General features: G+C 51.2%; 1 protein-coding gene across 2 annotated transcripts in view; it reads left to right on the top strand.

Annotated features, from left to right (window-relative positions):
* The first annotated feature begins 5,650 nt into the window (after positions 1-5,650).
* Positions 5,651-15,755, top strand: part of LOC142289580 (uncharacterized) — a 57,662-nt gene continuing 47,557 nt past the window's right edge. The window contains exon 1 of one of the 2 annotated variants that reach the window (XM_075333600.1): positions 5,651-5,731. The gene's annotated coding sequence lies outside the window, so the exon portion shown is untranslated. Of the gene's footprint in view, positions 5,732-9,293; positions 9,548-15,755 lie in introns of those variants that run through there. The other variant, XM_075333601.1, reaches the window with a different exon arrangement.

The raw sequence follows: 15,755 nt of genomic DNA on the forward strand, positions 1-15,755 counted from the left end.
TGGTGAGTACCCTGAACCCCCAGGTGCATTACAGAATTTTATAACGTTGAGCCATGAAAATAAAAAAATAAAATTTTACCACAAAATTGTTACTTCAACCAGGTAGCTTTTTTTCTCACAAGGGTAACAGTAAAAAAATCACCATAAAATTTATTGTGCAATTTCTCCTGAGTTTGGCAATACCTTATATGTGGTGGAAATCAACTGTTTGGGCACACGGCAGGGCTCGGAAGGGAAGGAGTGCCATTTGACTGCAAAATTGGCTGGAATCAATAGCGGACACCATGTTGCGTTTGGAGAGCCCCTGAGGTGTCTACACAGTGAAGCTCCCCCATAAGTGACCCCATTCTGGAAACTAGACACCTCAAGGATTTTATCTAGGGGTATAGTGTGCATTTGAACCCACAGATACTTCATAGAGTTTGATAACCTTAGGTAGTCATATTGAAAATATTTTTTTTTTCAGAAAAATGTTGCTTTAGCACCAAATTGCTTACTTTTTCAAGAGGAAATACCAAAAAATGGAGCACCAAGTTTGTTATCCAATTTCTTATGAGCGCAGTGATACCCAATATGTGGCAAAAAACCCTCTGTTTGGACAAACAGTTGGGCTCGGAACGGAAGGAGCATGATTTGAATTTTGTAAACGTTTAAATAAATTGTGGGCACCATGTCGCCTTTGTACGGCCCCTAGGTCACCTATACAGCAGAACCCCCCCCAAGTGACCCCATTTTGGAAACTAGACCCTTCAAGCACTTTATTCAGGGGTATAGTGAGAATTTTGAATACAGGTACTTCACAAAAATGTTGCTGTAGCGCCAAATTTCTCACTTTTAGGCTATGTTCTCACAATCTGGCGACACTGTGTCTTGGACACAGTGCCAGCCCTCCTGCAGAGATGTGAGCATTGTTCACGGGAGAACGCAGCTGCCTGTGCATACAATCCGAGTTCGGGCCACTGTGGACTTTATTCTCCCTCGTAAGAACACTTTAGTCGCTGCAGCATAAATTGACATCCTGCTGCTCAGGAAGCCGTGCCGCAGGTCAGTTTATGCTGCAGAGAAAAGAAGTGACGTGGGCAGGATTTTTCGAAAAACCCTTTTCCTGTGCTTGTACTATACAAGGCAGCGTTATGGACGCAGCGAAAACACTCTGCATCCAAAACGCTGCAAATCCTGATTGTGAGTACATATTCTAAGCTGGCGCCCATTTGTTGCTTTCATTGTGTTTAGACTTGTATTTAGCCCAAATATAAATAAATAATAAAAAAAAAAACAAAACAAAAAAAAGACATGGGGTCCCCCTATTTTTCATAGCCAGCTGGGTAAAGCAGATGGTTGCAGCCTGTAGACCGCAGCTGGCAGCTTCACCTTGGCTGGCGATCCAATTTGGAGGTCACCCCAAGCTGTTTTTTATAATTATTTATAAATAATTAAAAAAAATAAATGTGGGGTCCCCTTAAATTGGATTACTAGCCAAGGTAAAGCAGACAGCTGTTGTCTGGTATTATCAGGGTAGGAACGGCCATGGTTATTTGGCCTTTCCCAGCCTAAAAATAGCAGGCCGCAGCCGCCCCAGAAGTGGCGCATCCACTTGATGTGCCAATCCTGGCGCTTCTCCCCAGCTCATCCCGCTGCCCTGGTGCGGTGGCAAATGGGGTAATATACGGAGTTGATACCAGATGTGTAATGTCACCTGTCATCAAGCCTAGAGCTTACAGATGTCACAGCATCTAAACAGATACCTGATATCACTAACCCAGTCAGTAATAGAAAAAAATAAAGACGACAAAAACATTTATTTGAAAAAACACTCCTCAAAACATTCCCTCTTTCACATAATTTATTGAAAATAAAAAAATTCCGGTCTGCTGTAATCCATTTTGGAGGTCCCACGACGACTCTGGACCTTCTAGAATATGGGGGCAGGCTCAGGAAATATATCTCCCATTTTCCGGAGGAGCAAGCTCTCCATGTGAGCAGTGTGGGTGCAGTGTTATGATCCGGAACCATGGAAGACCACCACAAATCATTGGTAAAAGGTGACAAGAGCATTGGCAACTAATCTGGCCGCCATCCCCTTACTAACCATCACAACTAGAAGTAGCCGAGGGGTGAACTAACATCCTATGCACCGCGAACCAAGCCGGAGAACTAACTATCCTAAAGGAAGGAAAGATGAATAACTCTCTGCCTCAGAAAATAGACAAGAATAGCTAGCCCCCCACATTCAAAGACTGCGGTGATATAGGAAAAACACAATACACAGATAGATGACAGGATTAGCAAAAGGTGAGGCCCCCACTGACTAAAATAGGAAAGGACAGGAAAGGGACTGATGGTGGCCAGAGAAAAACCCTGCAAAAATCCAAATTCCTGATAGTACAACAAGGCCCTCAGATCGCATGATCTGAACTCCGTCCTATACCAGGTGCTTTTGTCATACCAATGAACAGAAAACAAGAATCACAACAAATTCAACAAGCCACAAACACATGGACCCAAAGGAGCTATACTCCAAACAAAACTGCAGGGAGTTCCCCAGCCAAGCAACTGAGGGGGAAAATCCCTGCATGCAAATAAACTGAAAACAACCACAGCAAGTGACAAACCCAGAAAAGAGCAAAAGAACCGAACAATAAATAAAGAGCAAGTACTTATCTGGGGTAGATGTGGTGTGGAGCAGAATGAAGCAGGTTGGTGATACAAATAACAACTGACATCCGGCATAGCCTGCTAACAGACCAGGATTTAAATAAGCAGAGAGTTAGCAAAGGAAACGCCCATTGCACAACACACCTGGTCCAAGTCCAAACCATTCCTGGCCACCAGAGGGAGCCTCCCAGCAGCCAAAACATAACTAACATTCACAACAGTGCAGTTATATGGGAATACGGCACTCACACTGCCCCGGTCCAACCTAGGGCAGAGTAACCTGCAGTAACCTCATTCCAGAATATGAGCGGCACACTCAGAGAACGTATCCCCCATTTTCTAGAACAGCAGGCCCTCCATGTGAGGAGTGTGGCTGCAGATTCCTGCACTCACGCCCCCCCGGTCCACAGTACAGCAGTATGAGCAGCAGTGAGCTCAGCGTCCTTGCTTGCAAGGAGCTGGCTAACAGCCGCGGTCTGTACATGCGCCACCAGCTTTTCAAAAGGAGGAGGAGGGATCGCGGCGACCGGATGAACAGTCCGGTACCGGGGAAGACCGGGGGTGGTGATGGTGGGTGACCTGGCAGGACCTGGGGGACGTCTTTTCTGTCGCATGACATGTCACATGCGACAGAAATGAGGGAAGGAGGACGAATGCGGCCGGCAAGCTACTGTGCGCGTCGCCACGTTGCATGCTCCGGAGGGGGGGCCTCTGGAGGACCGGAAGGGGCTCCGGGGGACCAGAAAGCTCTGGTGTACGGGAGGAGGGCTCAGGGGGAGGACATTTCTCTCCGATCTGAAATGTCTGATCATTTCAGATCGGAGGGAAATTAATGTAGAGCCGGCGGCGGCAGTTTTCGGTGCGCTTCGGCGCCATTTTGAATGTTCCGGGGTGGGGTATTTCTCCGGTATCGGGGGCCTTGGAGGGACTAGGGGCTTATATTTCTTTTTCATCTGACATGTTTGATCACGTCAGATGAAAAAGAAATCCGTTTTACCTTCCATTTCTTTTTTAACGTGATCGGTGGTATGCGGTGTATACCGGCAATCACATTATCAGGGTCCAAAAGAAACACCCTGATTCATATTCTGGGGGGTCTCACCTACCTCCGGTAGCTGAACCCTCCAAGATTTTCCGTCGCTGGGGGGCAATACAGGCTTTTTTTGGTGTGACGTCTTAAAGCGTCGGAACAGAATACGTACCCTGTTTTTCTGACGTTTTAAGTCGTACGGCCGTCATCATGGAGTGAAATATATATCTAATATATAAAGGTGCGTGTGTGTGTGTGTGTGTGTGTGTGTGTGTGTGTATCCACTAAAGGAATACGTACCCTGTTTTTCTGACGTTTTAAGTCGTACGGCCGTCATCATGGAGTAAAATATATATCTAATATATAAAGGTGCGTGTGTGTGTGTGTATCCACTAAAGGAATACGTACCGTCGCACTTACAATCACAAAATTTTGCACAGAAGCCTCGTGACTCAGGGAACGTCATAGACTGTTTTGACAGGAAAATGTAACCCCGCGATTTACAGTTACTCTCCAAAACATCTGTCAATGTAAAGTCAATGGAGTTAGAAGCTACAGGTCATTAATAGGAGCTGTAATTGGTTGTTATAGGAACAGAATAAATTATTAGTATAAGAAGCTTATGTGTGAGGTAATAAGATGTCGGTGGTGAGACGGATAGAGAGACAGACAGACAGACATAAGCACAGACAGAGACTGACAGGGAAAGAAACAGAGAGAGAAAGAGACAGAAAGGGGGGAAAGAGACTAAAAGGGGAAAGAGACAGAGGGGGAGGGGGGAAAGAGACAGAGGGGGGTGGAAAGAGACAGAGGGGGGGGAAGAGACAGAGGGGGGGGAAGAGACAGAGGGGGGGGGAAGAGACAGAGGGGGGGGGAAGAGACAGAGGGGGGGGGGGAAAGAGACAGAGGGGGGGGGGAAAGAGACAGAGGGGGGGGGAAAGAGACAGAGGGGGGGGAAAGAGACAGAGGGGGGGGAAAGAGACAGAGGGGGGGGAAAGAGACAGAGGGGGGGGAAAGAGACAGAGGGGGGGGAAAGAGACAGAGGGGGGGGAAAGAGACAGAGGGGGGGGGGGAAAGAGACAGAGGGGGGGGGAAAGAGACAGAGTGGGGGGGAAAGAGACAGAGGGGGGGGAAGAGACAGAGGGGGGGGGGAGACAGAGGGGGGGGGAAGAGACAGAGGGGGGGGAAGAGACAGAGGGGGGGGAAGAGACAGAGGGGGGGGAGAGACAGAGGGGGGGGGAGAGACAGAGGGGGGGGGAAGAGACAGAGGGGGGGGGAAGAGACAGAGGGGGGGGGAAGAGACAGAGGGGGGGGAAGAGACAGAGGGGGGGGAAAGAGACAGAGAGGGGGAAGAGACAGAGAGGGGGAAGAGACAGAGAGGGGGAAGAGACAGAGAGAATGATACAGAGACCGACAGAGACACAGACATGGATAGTGACAGGCACACAGACAGACAGGGAAAGAGACAGACAGCGCCACACACACAGAGCCAGACAGACAAAGAGACAGTCACTATCCCGGGCAATGCCCGGGTACTACAGCTAGTATATATATATATACACACACTGGATTCAGCTCCACTCTAATGGTTTCTATGAGGAGCTGTCTAGAATGGAGTTCAGTTGTTGAGGGAATGACTTCACCGGAAAAGGCGGGGCAGTTCCGTGAGCAGGAAGCAGCAGTGCATTAGGTTGAGCCTAGAATGTACGGGCTGCAGTCAGGTCATGGGCGTGACGGTTTGGGTTGGGGGCGTTGCAATGATATTTTCTGTCCTCTATAATCCTGCAGGCTCCGCCCCCTGCACCCCCCCATCTGGAGATGTTACCCCCAGACCCCGCCTCTATTATAATCACCTCTGTGCCCACGTGGTCTAGAATAAACATTGCTTTAGAATAAACATTGCTTTTCTGTCTGGAAAGTTCGGGCTGGAAACATCAGGCTGCATTGTGACCACGCCCCATCACATGACCAGTGACGTCATACCTGTCAGGAGCCCGTACATTCTAGCATCTCCCCTGTGCAGCGCGGACGGATCCTGACCCTGAGGTGGGGAAGATTCAGCTTTTCCTCATTAGTTATAGAGCTGAGGTCACACTGGATTTTGGGGGAAGAAATAAAAGTGTCTCCTGTCACTACTGGGGGCTGCAGCTCGTGTATATATCACAGGGAAGGGGCTGAAGCTGCAGCACAGGGCTGTGGAGGCTTCCATAAGGAAGAGGGATATGGGGGGCTACACAGGGCAGGGGGCGATGCTGCATATTGGGGGGCTACACAGGGCAGGGGGCGATGCTGCATATTGGGGGGCTACACAGGGCAGGGGGCGATGCTGCATATTGGGGGGGCTTACACTGGGCGATGCTGCAGGTTGGGGGGGTTACACTGGGCGATACTGCGCGTTGGAGCCAGGGGGTGAGTGATGCTCCATGTTGGGGGGGGGGGGGGCTTACACTGGCCGAAACGGTATGATAGGGCCACATCCGGGGTGGGGACTAAAGGAAGGAAGGATGGATGGGGCCACATCAGGGGTAGGGACTGTAGGAAGGAAGGATGGATGGGGCACATCCGGGGTGGGGAGTGTAGGAAGGATGGATGGGTCCACATCCGGGGTGGGGAGTGTAGGAAGGATGGATGGGTCCACATCCGGGGTGGGGAGTGTAGGAAGAATGGATGGGTCCACATCCGGGGTGGGGAGTGTAGGAAGGATGGATGGGTCCACATCCGGGGTGGGGAGTGTAGGAAGGATGGATGGGGGCACATCCGGGGTGGGGAGTGTAGGAAGGATGGATGGGTCCACATCCGGGGTGGGGAGTGTAGGAAGGATGGATGGGGGCACATCCGGGGTGGGGAGTGTAGGAAGGATGGATGGGGGCACATCCGGGGTGGGGAGTGTAGGAAGGATGGATGGGGGCACATCCGGGGTGGGGAGTGTAGGAAGGATGGATGGGGGCACATCCGGGGTGGGGAGTGTAGGAAGGATGGATGGGGGCACATCCGGGGTGGGGAGTGTAGGAAGGATGGATGGGTCCACATCCGGGGTGGGGAGTGTAGGAAGGATGGATGGGGGCACATCCGGGGTGGGGAGTGTAGGAAGGATGGATGGGTCCACATCCGGGGTGGGGAGTGTAGGAAGGATGGATGGGTCCACATCCGGGGTGGGGAGTGTAGGAAGAATGGATGGGTCCACATCCGGGGTGGGGAGTGTAGGAAGGATGGATGGGTCCACATCCGGGGTGGGGAGTGTAGGAAGGATGGATGGGGGCACATCCGGGGTGGGGAGTGTAGGAAGGATGGATGGGTCCACATCCGGGGTGGGGAGTGTAGGAAGGATGGATGGGGGCACATCCGGGGTGGGGAGTGTAGGAAGGATGGATGGGGGCACATCCGGGGTGGGGAGTGTAGGAAGGATGGATGGGGGCACATCCGGGGTGGGGAGTGTAGGAAGGATGGATGGGGGCACATCCGGGGTGGGGAGTGTAGGAAGGATGGATGGGGGCACATCCGGGGTGGGGAGTGTAGGAAGGATGGATGGGGGCACATCCGGGGTGGGGAGTGTAGGAAGGATGGATGGGGGCACATCCGGGGTGGGGAGTGTAGGAAGGATGGATGGGGGCACATCCGGGGTGGGGAGTGTAGGAAGGATGGATGGGGGCACATCCGGGGTGGGGAGTGTAGGATGGATGGGGGCACATCCGGGGTGGGGAGTGTAGGAAGGATGGATGGGGGCACATCCGGGGTGGGGAGTGTAGGAAGGATGGATGGGTCCACATCCGGGGTGGGGAGTGTAGGAAGAATGGATGGGTCCACATCCGGGGTGGGGAGTGTAGGAAGGATGGATGGGTCCACATCCGGGGTGGGGAGTGTAGGAAGGATGGATGGGGGCACATCCGGGGTGGGGAGTGTAGGAAGGATGGATGGGTCCACATCCGGGGTGGGGAGTGTAGGAAGGATGGATGGGGGCACATCCGGGGTGGGGAGTGTAGGAAGGATGGATGGGGGCACATCCGGGGTGGGGAGTGTAGGAAGGATGGATGGGGGCACATCCGGGGTGGGGAGTGTAGGAAGGATGGATGGGGGCACATCCGGGGTGGGGAGTGTAGGAAGGATGGATGGGGGCACATCCGGGGTGGGGAGTGTAGGAAGGATGGATGGGGGCACATCCGGGGTGGGGAGTGTAGGAAGGATGGATGGGGGCACATCCGGGGTGGGGAGTGTAGGAAGGATGGATGGGGGCACATCCGGGGTGGGGAGTGTAGGAAGGATGGATGGGGGCACATCCGGGGTGGGGAGTGTAGGAAGGATGGATGGGGGCACATCCGGGGTGGGGAGTGTAGGAAGGATGGATGGGGGCACATCCGGGGTGGGGAGTGTAGGAAGGATGGATGGGGGCACATCCGGGGTGGGGAGTGTAGGAAGGATGGATGGGGGCACATCCGGGGTGGGGAGTGTAGGAAGGATGGATGGGGGCACATCCGGGGTGGGGGCTATAGAAGTCCATGGCTTTTCATATTTCTCTTTCTCGGTCTATGAAATTCGCTCACACACCGCGCTGCTATCTCCACTGCAGTCTCTTCTTCCCCCAGCAGGATATATGTTTTCTCTTCCTCCTTCATGGGGCTAAAATCCCGGGAAGATATCATAGTCTCCTGAAGTGAGTGTCCCTCACTGCTGAGTGTCCCTCACTGCTGAGCGTCCCTCACTGCTGAGCGTCCCTCACTGCTGAGCGTCCCTCACTGCTGAGCGTCCCTCACTGCTGAGCGTCCCTCACTGCTGAGTGTTTGGTGCAGTGTAGCAGGAGGTGGGTTTCATCCTTCCTTGGCCTCCAGGTCAGTGTTGGCACAGTCTGTCCTCCCTGGGCTTGTAGCTCTGCTTGTGTGGGAATTGATGGCTAGACTGTGGGCACTGAGTCTATATTGGCTCATAGTCCTGGGGTCTCTGGGGTCTGGGGGTTTCTCCAGATATGGGGCCAGTCTGTAGTCTGTGGTACGTGGTCAGTTTCTGTGCGGTGTAGATATTGGTCCTCCAGTCACTGACACCTCTTCTGGCCCTCGTCTATCATCTTCCTGAGTCTAAAACGAGGTTAAACTGTGGAGAGAAAAAGTGTAATAGGGTCTTACCCGGTATATATCCGGGGAAAATAAAAGGAATGCACTCACCTTAAGGAGTTGTGACAGTCACAACTCCTATGAAAGCTTATGTTGTTGGGATGAAATCTGCTGCAGCCCCCATGGTTGATAACAGAGAACAATAGAGAAGGGGTTTATGCCGTGCTATTCATCAGGAAGGAGAACAGAGAGATGATCAATGTTCCTTTATTGTGGCTTGCGTCTACGCGTTTCAGGAGCTCTGCTCCCTTCATCAGGATATACAGCACAAAAACATATCTAGATCATAGAGATATGTTGTTTTTGTGCTGTATGTCCTGATGAAGGGAGCAGAGCTCCTGAAACGCGTAGACGCAAGCCACAATAAAGGAACATTGATCATCTCTCTGTTCTCCTTCCTGATGAATAGCATGGCATAAACCCCTTCTCTATTGTTCTCTGTTATCTTCCTGTGTCTGGCTTTTGTCAGGCTGCTGTGATTGGTCATTTTGTCCAGTTGGGTTTGGGAGAGCTGTGCCATGGATCCTAGTTCATCTGGACCATCTATATGTATCAGGGCTTTATGGTGATGGGAGCGTGGATTGTTATTCTGTAGGTGAGACTGACATGACAGTGCCCTCTTCAGAGCTGCTAGGTGTAGAGGGAATCTGCCCAGCTCGGCCTGACAGGAGCTGTTGGAGGTGCTTTTAAGGACCTGCAGAAGGCGATAACAAAATTCTAGGTGGAATATTTCTGTTGGATCCCACCTTGACTAATCTGGGTAAGTGTGAGGGCCCCAGACTTCACTGTCGTACAGGAGGATTGGGGTGATGATGACATTTTAGCCAGACCCTCACTGGTGGCTTCAGATGATAGTACCCTTCGGATGGCATAGCAATCTCTATTGCTTATTTGAAGCTCCCTGACTGGTGAATTTTCAGGCCCAGGTTAGTGCATTTGTCCATTCTTGTAAGGCTATGTTCACATAGGACTTTTTTCCTCACTGTTTTGTTAAATATCTGCATTTTTGGTCAGGTTTTTAAAGAATGAACGTGTCAATTCTTTGCTGCGTTTTTTCATTGATACAACCCATTTTGTAGAAAAAAGTAATCAAATCCACACCACATCTGCAGCAAAAACGCCACTAAAAACACACCAAAAACGCAGATGACTCAAAGTATGTTTCCTGCCACAAGATCAGGTTTTGGTCAGGAAAAAAAACTAACCAAAAAGCCCTGTGTTAACATATCCTAAAGGCCCAGTCACACTAAACAACTTACCAGCGATCCCAACAACGATACAACCTGATAGGGATCGCTGGTAAGTTGCTAGGAGGTCGCTGGTGAGATGTCACACTAAGCGACGCTCCAGCGATCCCACCAGCAACCTGACCTGGCAGGGATCGCTGGAGCGTCGCTACACGAGTTGCCGGTGAGCTCACCAGCAACCAGTGACCAGCCCCCAGCCAGCAGCGCCGCGTGGAAGCATGCTGCGCTTGGTAACTAAGGTAAATATCGGGTAATCAACCCGATATTTACCTTGGTTACCAGCGCACACCGCTTAGCTCTGGCTCCCTGCACTCCTAGCCACAGTACACATCGGGTTAATTACCCGATGTATACTCTGCTATGTGTGCAGGCAGCAGGAGCCGGCTTCTGCGGACGCTGGTAACCACGGTAAACATCGGGTAACCAAGAAGCCCTTACCTTGGTTACCCGATATTTACCTTCGTTACCAGCGTCCGCTGCTCTCACACTGCCAGTGCCGGCTCCCTGTTCCCTGCACTCCTAGCCACAGTACACATCGTGTTAATTACCCGATGTGTACTGTGGCTACGTGTGCAGAGAGCAGGAGCCGGCACTGGCAGTGTGAGAGCGGCGGATGCTGGTAACGAAGGTAAATATCGGGTAACCAAGGTAAGGGCTTCTTGGTTACCCGATGTTTACCATGGTTACCAGCGTCCGCAGAAGCCGGCTTCTGCTGTCTGCACATTTAGTTGTTGCTCTGTCGCTGTCACACACAGTGATGTGTGCTTCACAGCGGGACAGCAACAACTAAAAAATGGTCCAGGACATTCAGCAACAACCAACGACCTCACAGCAGGGGCCGGGTTGTTGCTGGATGTCACACACAGCGACATCTCTAGCAACATCACTGCTGCGTCACAAAAGTTGTTCCTTAGCAGCGATGTTGCTAGCGATGTTGCTTAGTGTGAAGTGGCCTTAAGAGAGCAGTGGTTGAGGACAAAGATTTGTAGGTTGTCTTGGAGGCCCTTCTCAGTTGGTGATAGCAGCAGAAGGTCATCTGCATAGAGCAAGAATTTCACCTGGGCGTCATGGAGGTTAAGACCTGGAGCTGTGGAACATTCCAGAGCAGTGGCCGCTCATTGATGTAAATATTAAAGAGCGTTAGACTGAGGCCGGGGCCACACGGGGACTACTGCGATTTTCGCATGACACTCGGCTCAGGCTGGCAGCACAGCGGGAGCCGAGTGTCAATGCGACTGAGGTCTGATCTTGCGATCGGACCACAGCTGCGGTGGGTGGTCCAGCGCTCCGGAGGGAAGGGCCGGCGCTGCGGAGGTGAGGGAGGGATTTATCTCCCTCTCTCCTCCATTGATGGCTATTGCCTTTCTCGCTCTGCACTCACAGTACACCGGTGTACTGTGAGTGCAGTGCGATGTTTCTCTCACCCTATAGATTTGAATGGGTGATGAGAGAAACAGACTCGCATTGCACCCACAGCATGCTGCAACTATTTTCTTGGTCCGATTAGGGCTGAGAAAATAATCGCTCATGGGTGCTGGCACATAGGTTAATATTGGTCTGAGTGGAATGCTATGTTTTATCGCATTCCACTCGCTCCGATTTTCTTGCCGTGTGTCTTAGGTCTTAGGCTATGTGCGCACGCTGCGTTTTTTTGACGCTGCGTCTTTGTGCGTTTTTGGCCGCTAAAAACGCACCTGCGTCGAAAAAACGCATCAAAAAACGCATGCGTTTTTACCGCGATTTGGTGCGTTTTTGGCTGCGTTTTTGATCTCTGCGTTTTGCTGCGTTTTTCCAATGCATTGCATGGGCGGAAAACGCAGAAAAACTCAGGAAAGAATCGGCATGTCCATTTTGTTTTTTCAAGCTCAAAAACGCAGCTTAAAAAAAAAGTTGTGTGCGAACAGCAAAAATGAAAACTCATAGACTTTGCTGGGGAAGCAAAGTCATGCAGTTTTGAGGCCAAAAACGCACCCGAAAAACGCGCAAAAACGCTGCGAAAAACGCACTGTGCGCACATAGCCTTAGGCTGCAGCCTTATTTGACTCCTGGCCTCTGGAAATAAGCCATTCGTCTACCATTCACACACTGCAGAGGTTCTCGGTATAGGAGCTTTTGATGACATTGTAGGTTTTTCCTACTATTCCGGGTGCCACACGGAGTCAAAAGCCTTTTTAAAGTCCACAAAACAGGCGTATATCTTCACGTGCTTTGTTTTGTGGATGTGGCTCCGAATGAGACTGTGCAGGGTGTAGATGTGATCCGTGGTGCGGTGGTTTGGCACGAACAGTGGTTGGCTCTTGCTGAGGACATTGTGCTCGGTGAGGAAACTGAGGATCCTCTTGTTCAGGAGGCTGGTGAACAGTTTTCCCAGGTTCCTGCTGACACGTCTTCCTCTGTAGTTGGCAGGGTCATACCTGTCCCCACTCTTGTGGATGGGTGTGATGGGGCCTTGCTTCCAGGTACGAGGGAAGTAGCCGGCACTCGGCACAATATTGAACAGTTTAACCATTGCAGCTTATATTTCTGGTGGGCTTTATTTCAGCATCTTGGGGGGAGTCCACCCGGACCACTGGCTTTTTTTTTGCACCTTATGGAAGAGATTCTCTGTAACTTCCTCTAATGTAATTGGTGTATCCAGAGGGTTTTGGAAATTTTTGTTTTTCTCCTCCATTGCCTTTAGTTTTGGTGTTTATGTTTTCCTGTTATAGGCTAAAGTCCGCTTTCGTTGGGGTCACGGAATTTGTGACGCACATCCGGCTGCATTAGCGGTGTCGTTGTGTGTGACACCGATGAGCGATTTTGAATCGTCGCAAAAACGTTCAAAATCGCTCATCGGTGACATGGGGGTCCCTTCTCAAATATCGCTGCTGCAGCGTGTACGATGTAGTTCGTCGCTCCTGCGGCAGCACACACCGCTCTGTGTGAGGCCGCAGGAACGAGGAACCGCCCCTTACCTGCCGCCCCCCGCAATGCGGAAGGATTGAGGTGGGCGGGATGTTACGTCCCGCTGATCTCCGCTTTGAATGGGCTGCCGCTTAGTGACATCGCTGTGACGCCGCACGGACCGCCCCCCTTAGGAGGCGGTTCGCCGGTCACAGCGACGTCGCAGAGCATGTAAGTAGTGTGACGGGTCCGGGCGATGTCGTTTGCCACGGGTAGCGATTTGCCCGTGTCGCACAACCGATGGGGGCAGGTACCCACGCTAGCGATATCGGTACCGACATCGCAGCATGTAAAGTGGCCTTAAGTCCTTCTTTTGGGATGTCTTTGTAGAGGTCTCTGAAGTACTGGAGCCCCAGATATTGCTGTTTCGGATATGGGATATGGATGCTGTTATTCTTGCTTTTTGTGTCCATGTGACTCCATAGCTCCCAGAAGGAGTTGTCTTGGAGGGTGTCTTGGAGTTGGCTAAGTTTGGTAGAGATGTAGCTCTGCTTCTTCCTCCTGAGGATGGTTTTGTACTGCTTTTGTATGGTGTCATAGGCTTCCTTCAGGCCCGGGTGGTTGGGGTCTCTGTGTTTATTGTTTGAGGCTGTTCTCAGGGTCTTTCGTACGGCTTTACATTTTCTGTCAAAAAAAACATTGATCTGCTCTTCTTTTGGTCTCTTGTAGTTGACTTGTTTAAGGTCGGACAATTTGGCCATAGTGTAGAATATTCTGTTGAGGTCTTCTGCAGCTTGACTCCTGGGTTAGACTTGTACTTGTACCCTGTTTCCCCGAAAATAAGACATCCCCTGAAAACCCCTGAAGACCTAGTAGAGGTTTTGCTGAATTGCTAAATATAAGGCCTCCCCCGAAAGTAAGACCTAGCAAACTTTTTGTTTGGAAGCATGCCTGCGAAACAGAACACCAGGGCATGTTGTACATGGAAATAATGCTAGTAACTTCTTGATAGTATTCACAGTTTGTCTGTTTATGCTGGTTTGTGATGACCACTACTCCACAGTATATATAATAAATGATCTTTTTTTTTTGTTCAACAATTAATGTGAATTCTTCTTCATGGAAAATGAAGACATCTCCTGAAAATAAGACCTAGCGCATCTTTGGGAGCAAAAATTAATATAAGACACTTATTTTCGGGGAAACAAGGTAGCTGTATAATTGGTGGAACATATCTTGTATTTCCTGTATGTTGGGAGGCTGTTTTTATTTATTTATTTATTTTTTCCAAAACTTTTTATTAATTTTCCAATTTTTTTATAAACATAAGATATTCATGGTTACACAGGGAAAAACATTTGTCTGACAATATGTGACATAATAGGGTGCGATGCCCCAACTTGATATTTTAAACTGTTTATCTGATTGATATGGTCTCTATTAAACCAAGGCAAAAGTACTAAGAAATAACAGACGCGATAAAAGTCAATTAGAATCATTAAACCCCTGTGCCAACCCCGAATGCTTCCAAATTTTTTGGCACGTCTTGTTGCTACCTTAGCGTCTCGTCTCCCCTTCCCTCCGGATCCCACACCTACGTGATTTTCAATTTACCCAGGTTGTCCTGGATATCATTCAGAAGGTACCATTCCGATTGTACAAAAGGTGTCATCAGATTACCGTATTTTTCGGACCATAAGACGCACTTTTTTTCCCCCAAATGTTGGGGGAAAGTTGGGGGTGCGTCTTATGGTCTGACTATAGGGCTGCGGCTGGGAATGAGGGTGCTGCAGGTCATCGGGGGCACGAGCAGGCAGCAGCAGCGCCTGCTGTGACCACGTGGGCCCGCTCATTACATATGCACGCCCATCATCCCGCCCATCTCTCAGCGCTGAAGCCGGCACTGACAGGTGGGCGGGAGGACGAGCAGTGACGCGCGCATAGCAAAGAGCCGGCCGCATGATCACCCCTGGCAATTACAGCCTGGAGTGATCATGTGCGGCTGTATTCACTGCTCCCCGCGCGTCATCATCAGCGCGGGGGGCAGTGAATCAGTGCACTCACCCGTCCCCGTGTGTGGAGCCGCCCCCCTGCTGCACGCGATGTCTTCCTGTCTGTGCCGGTCAGCTGATCTGTGCCGGTCAGCTGATCTGTGCCGAGCTGGTCAGCTGATCGGCACAGACAGGAAGACATCGCGTGCTGCAGGGGAACAGCTCCACACACACAGATCAGCGTGCCAGAGAGGAAGATATGATCGGTGCTGCAGGGAGTGAGGAAAAGGTGAGTATAAACGTTTATTTTTTTCTCTGTGCTATAGGATACAGGCCATATACCAGGATGGTATATGAGCACGATGGGGGCATATAGCAGGATGGGAGTATGTGAACAGGCTGGGTGGGGGGGTATGTGAACAGGCTGGATGGGGGGGGGTATGTGAACAGGCTGGATGGGGGGGGGTATGTGAACAGGCTGGATGGGGGGGGTATGTGAACAGGCTGGATGGGGGGGTATGTGAACAGGCTGGATGGGGGGGGTATGTGAACAGGCTGGATGGGGGGGGTATGTGAACAGGCTGGATGGGGGGGGTATGTGAACAGGCTGGATGGGGGGGGTATGTGAACAGGCTGGATGGGGGGGGTATGTGAACAGGCTGGATGGGGGGGTATGTGAACAGGCTGGATGGGGGGGTATGTGAACAGGCTGGATGGGGGGGTATGTGAACAGGCTGGATGGGGGGGTATGTGAACAGGCTGGATGGGGGGGGGTATGTGAACAGGCTGGATGGGGGGGGGGTATGTGAACAGGCTGGATGGGGGGGGGGTATGTGAACAGGCTGGA

Source organism: Anomaloglossus baeobatrachus, unplaced genomic scaffold (assembly GCF_048569485.1).
Source record: "Anomaloglossus baeobatrachus isolate aAnoBae1 unplaced genomic scaffold, aAnoBae1.hap1 Scaffold_98, whole genome shotgun sequence".
NCBI lineage: Eukaryota > Metazoa > Chordata > Amphibia > Anura > Aromobatidae > Anomaloglossus > Anomaloglossus baeobatrachus.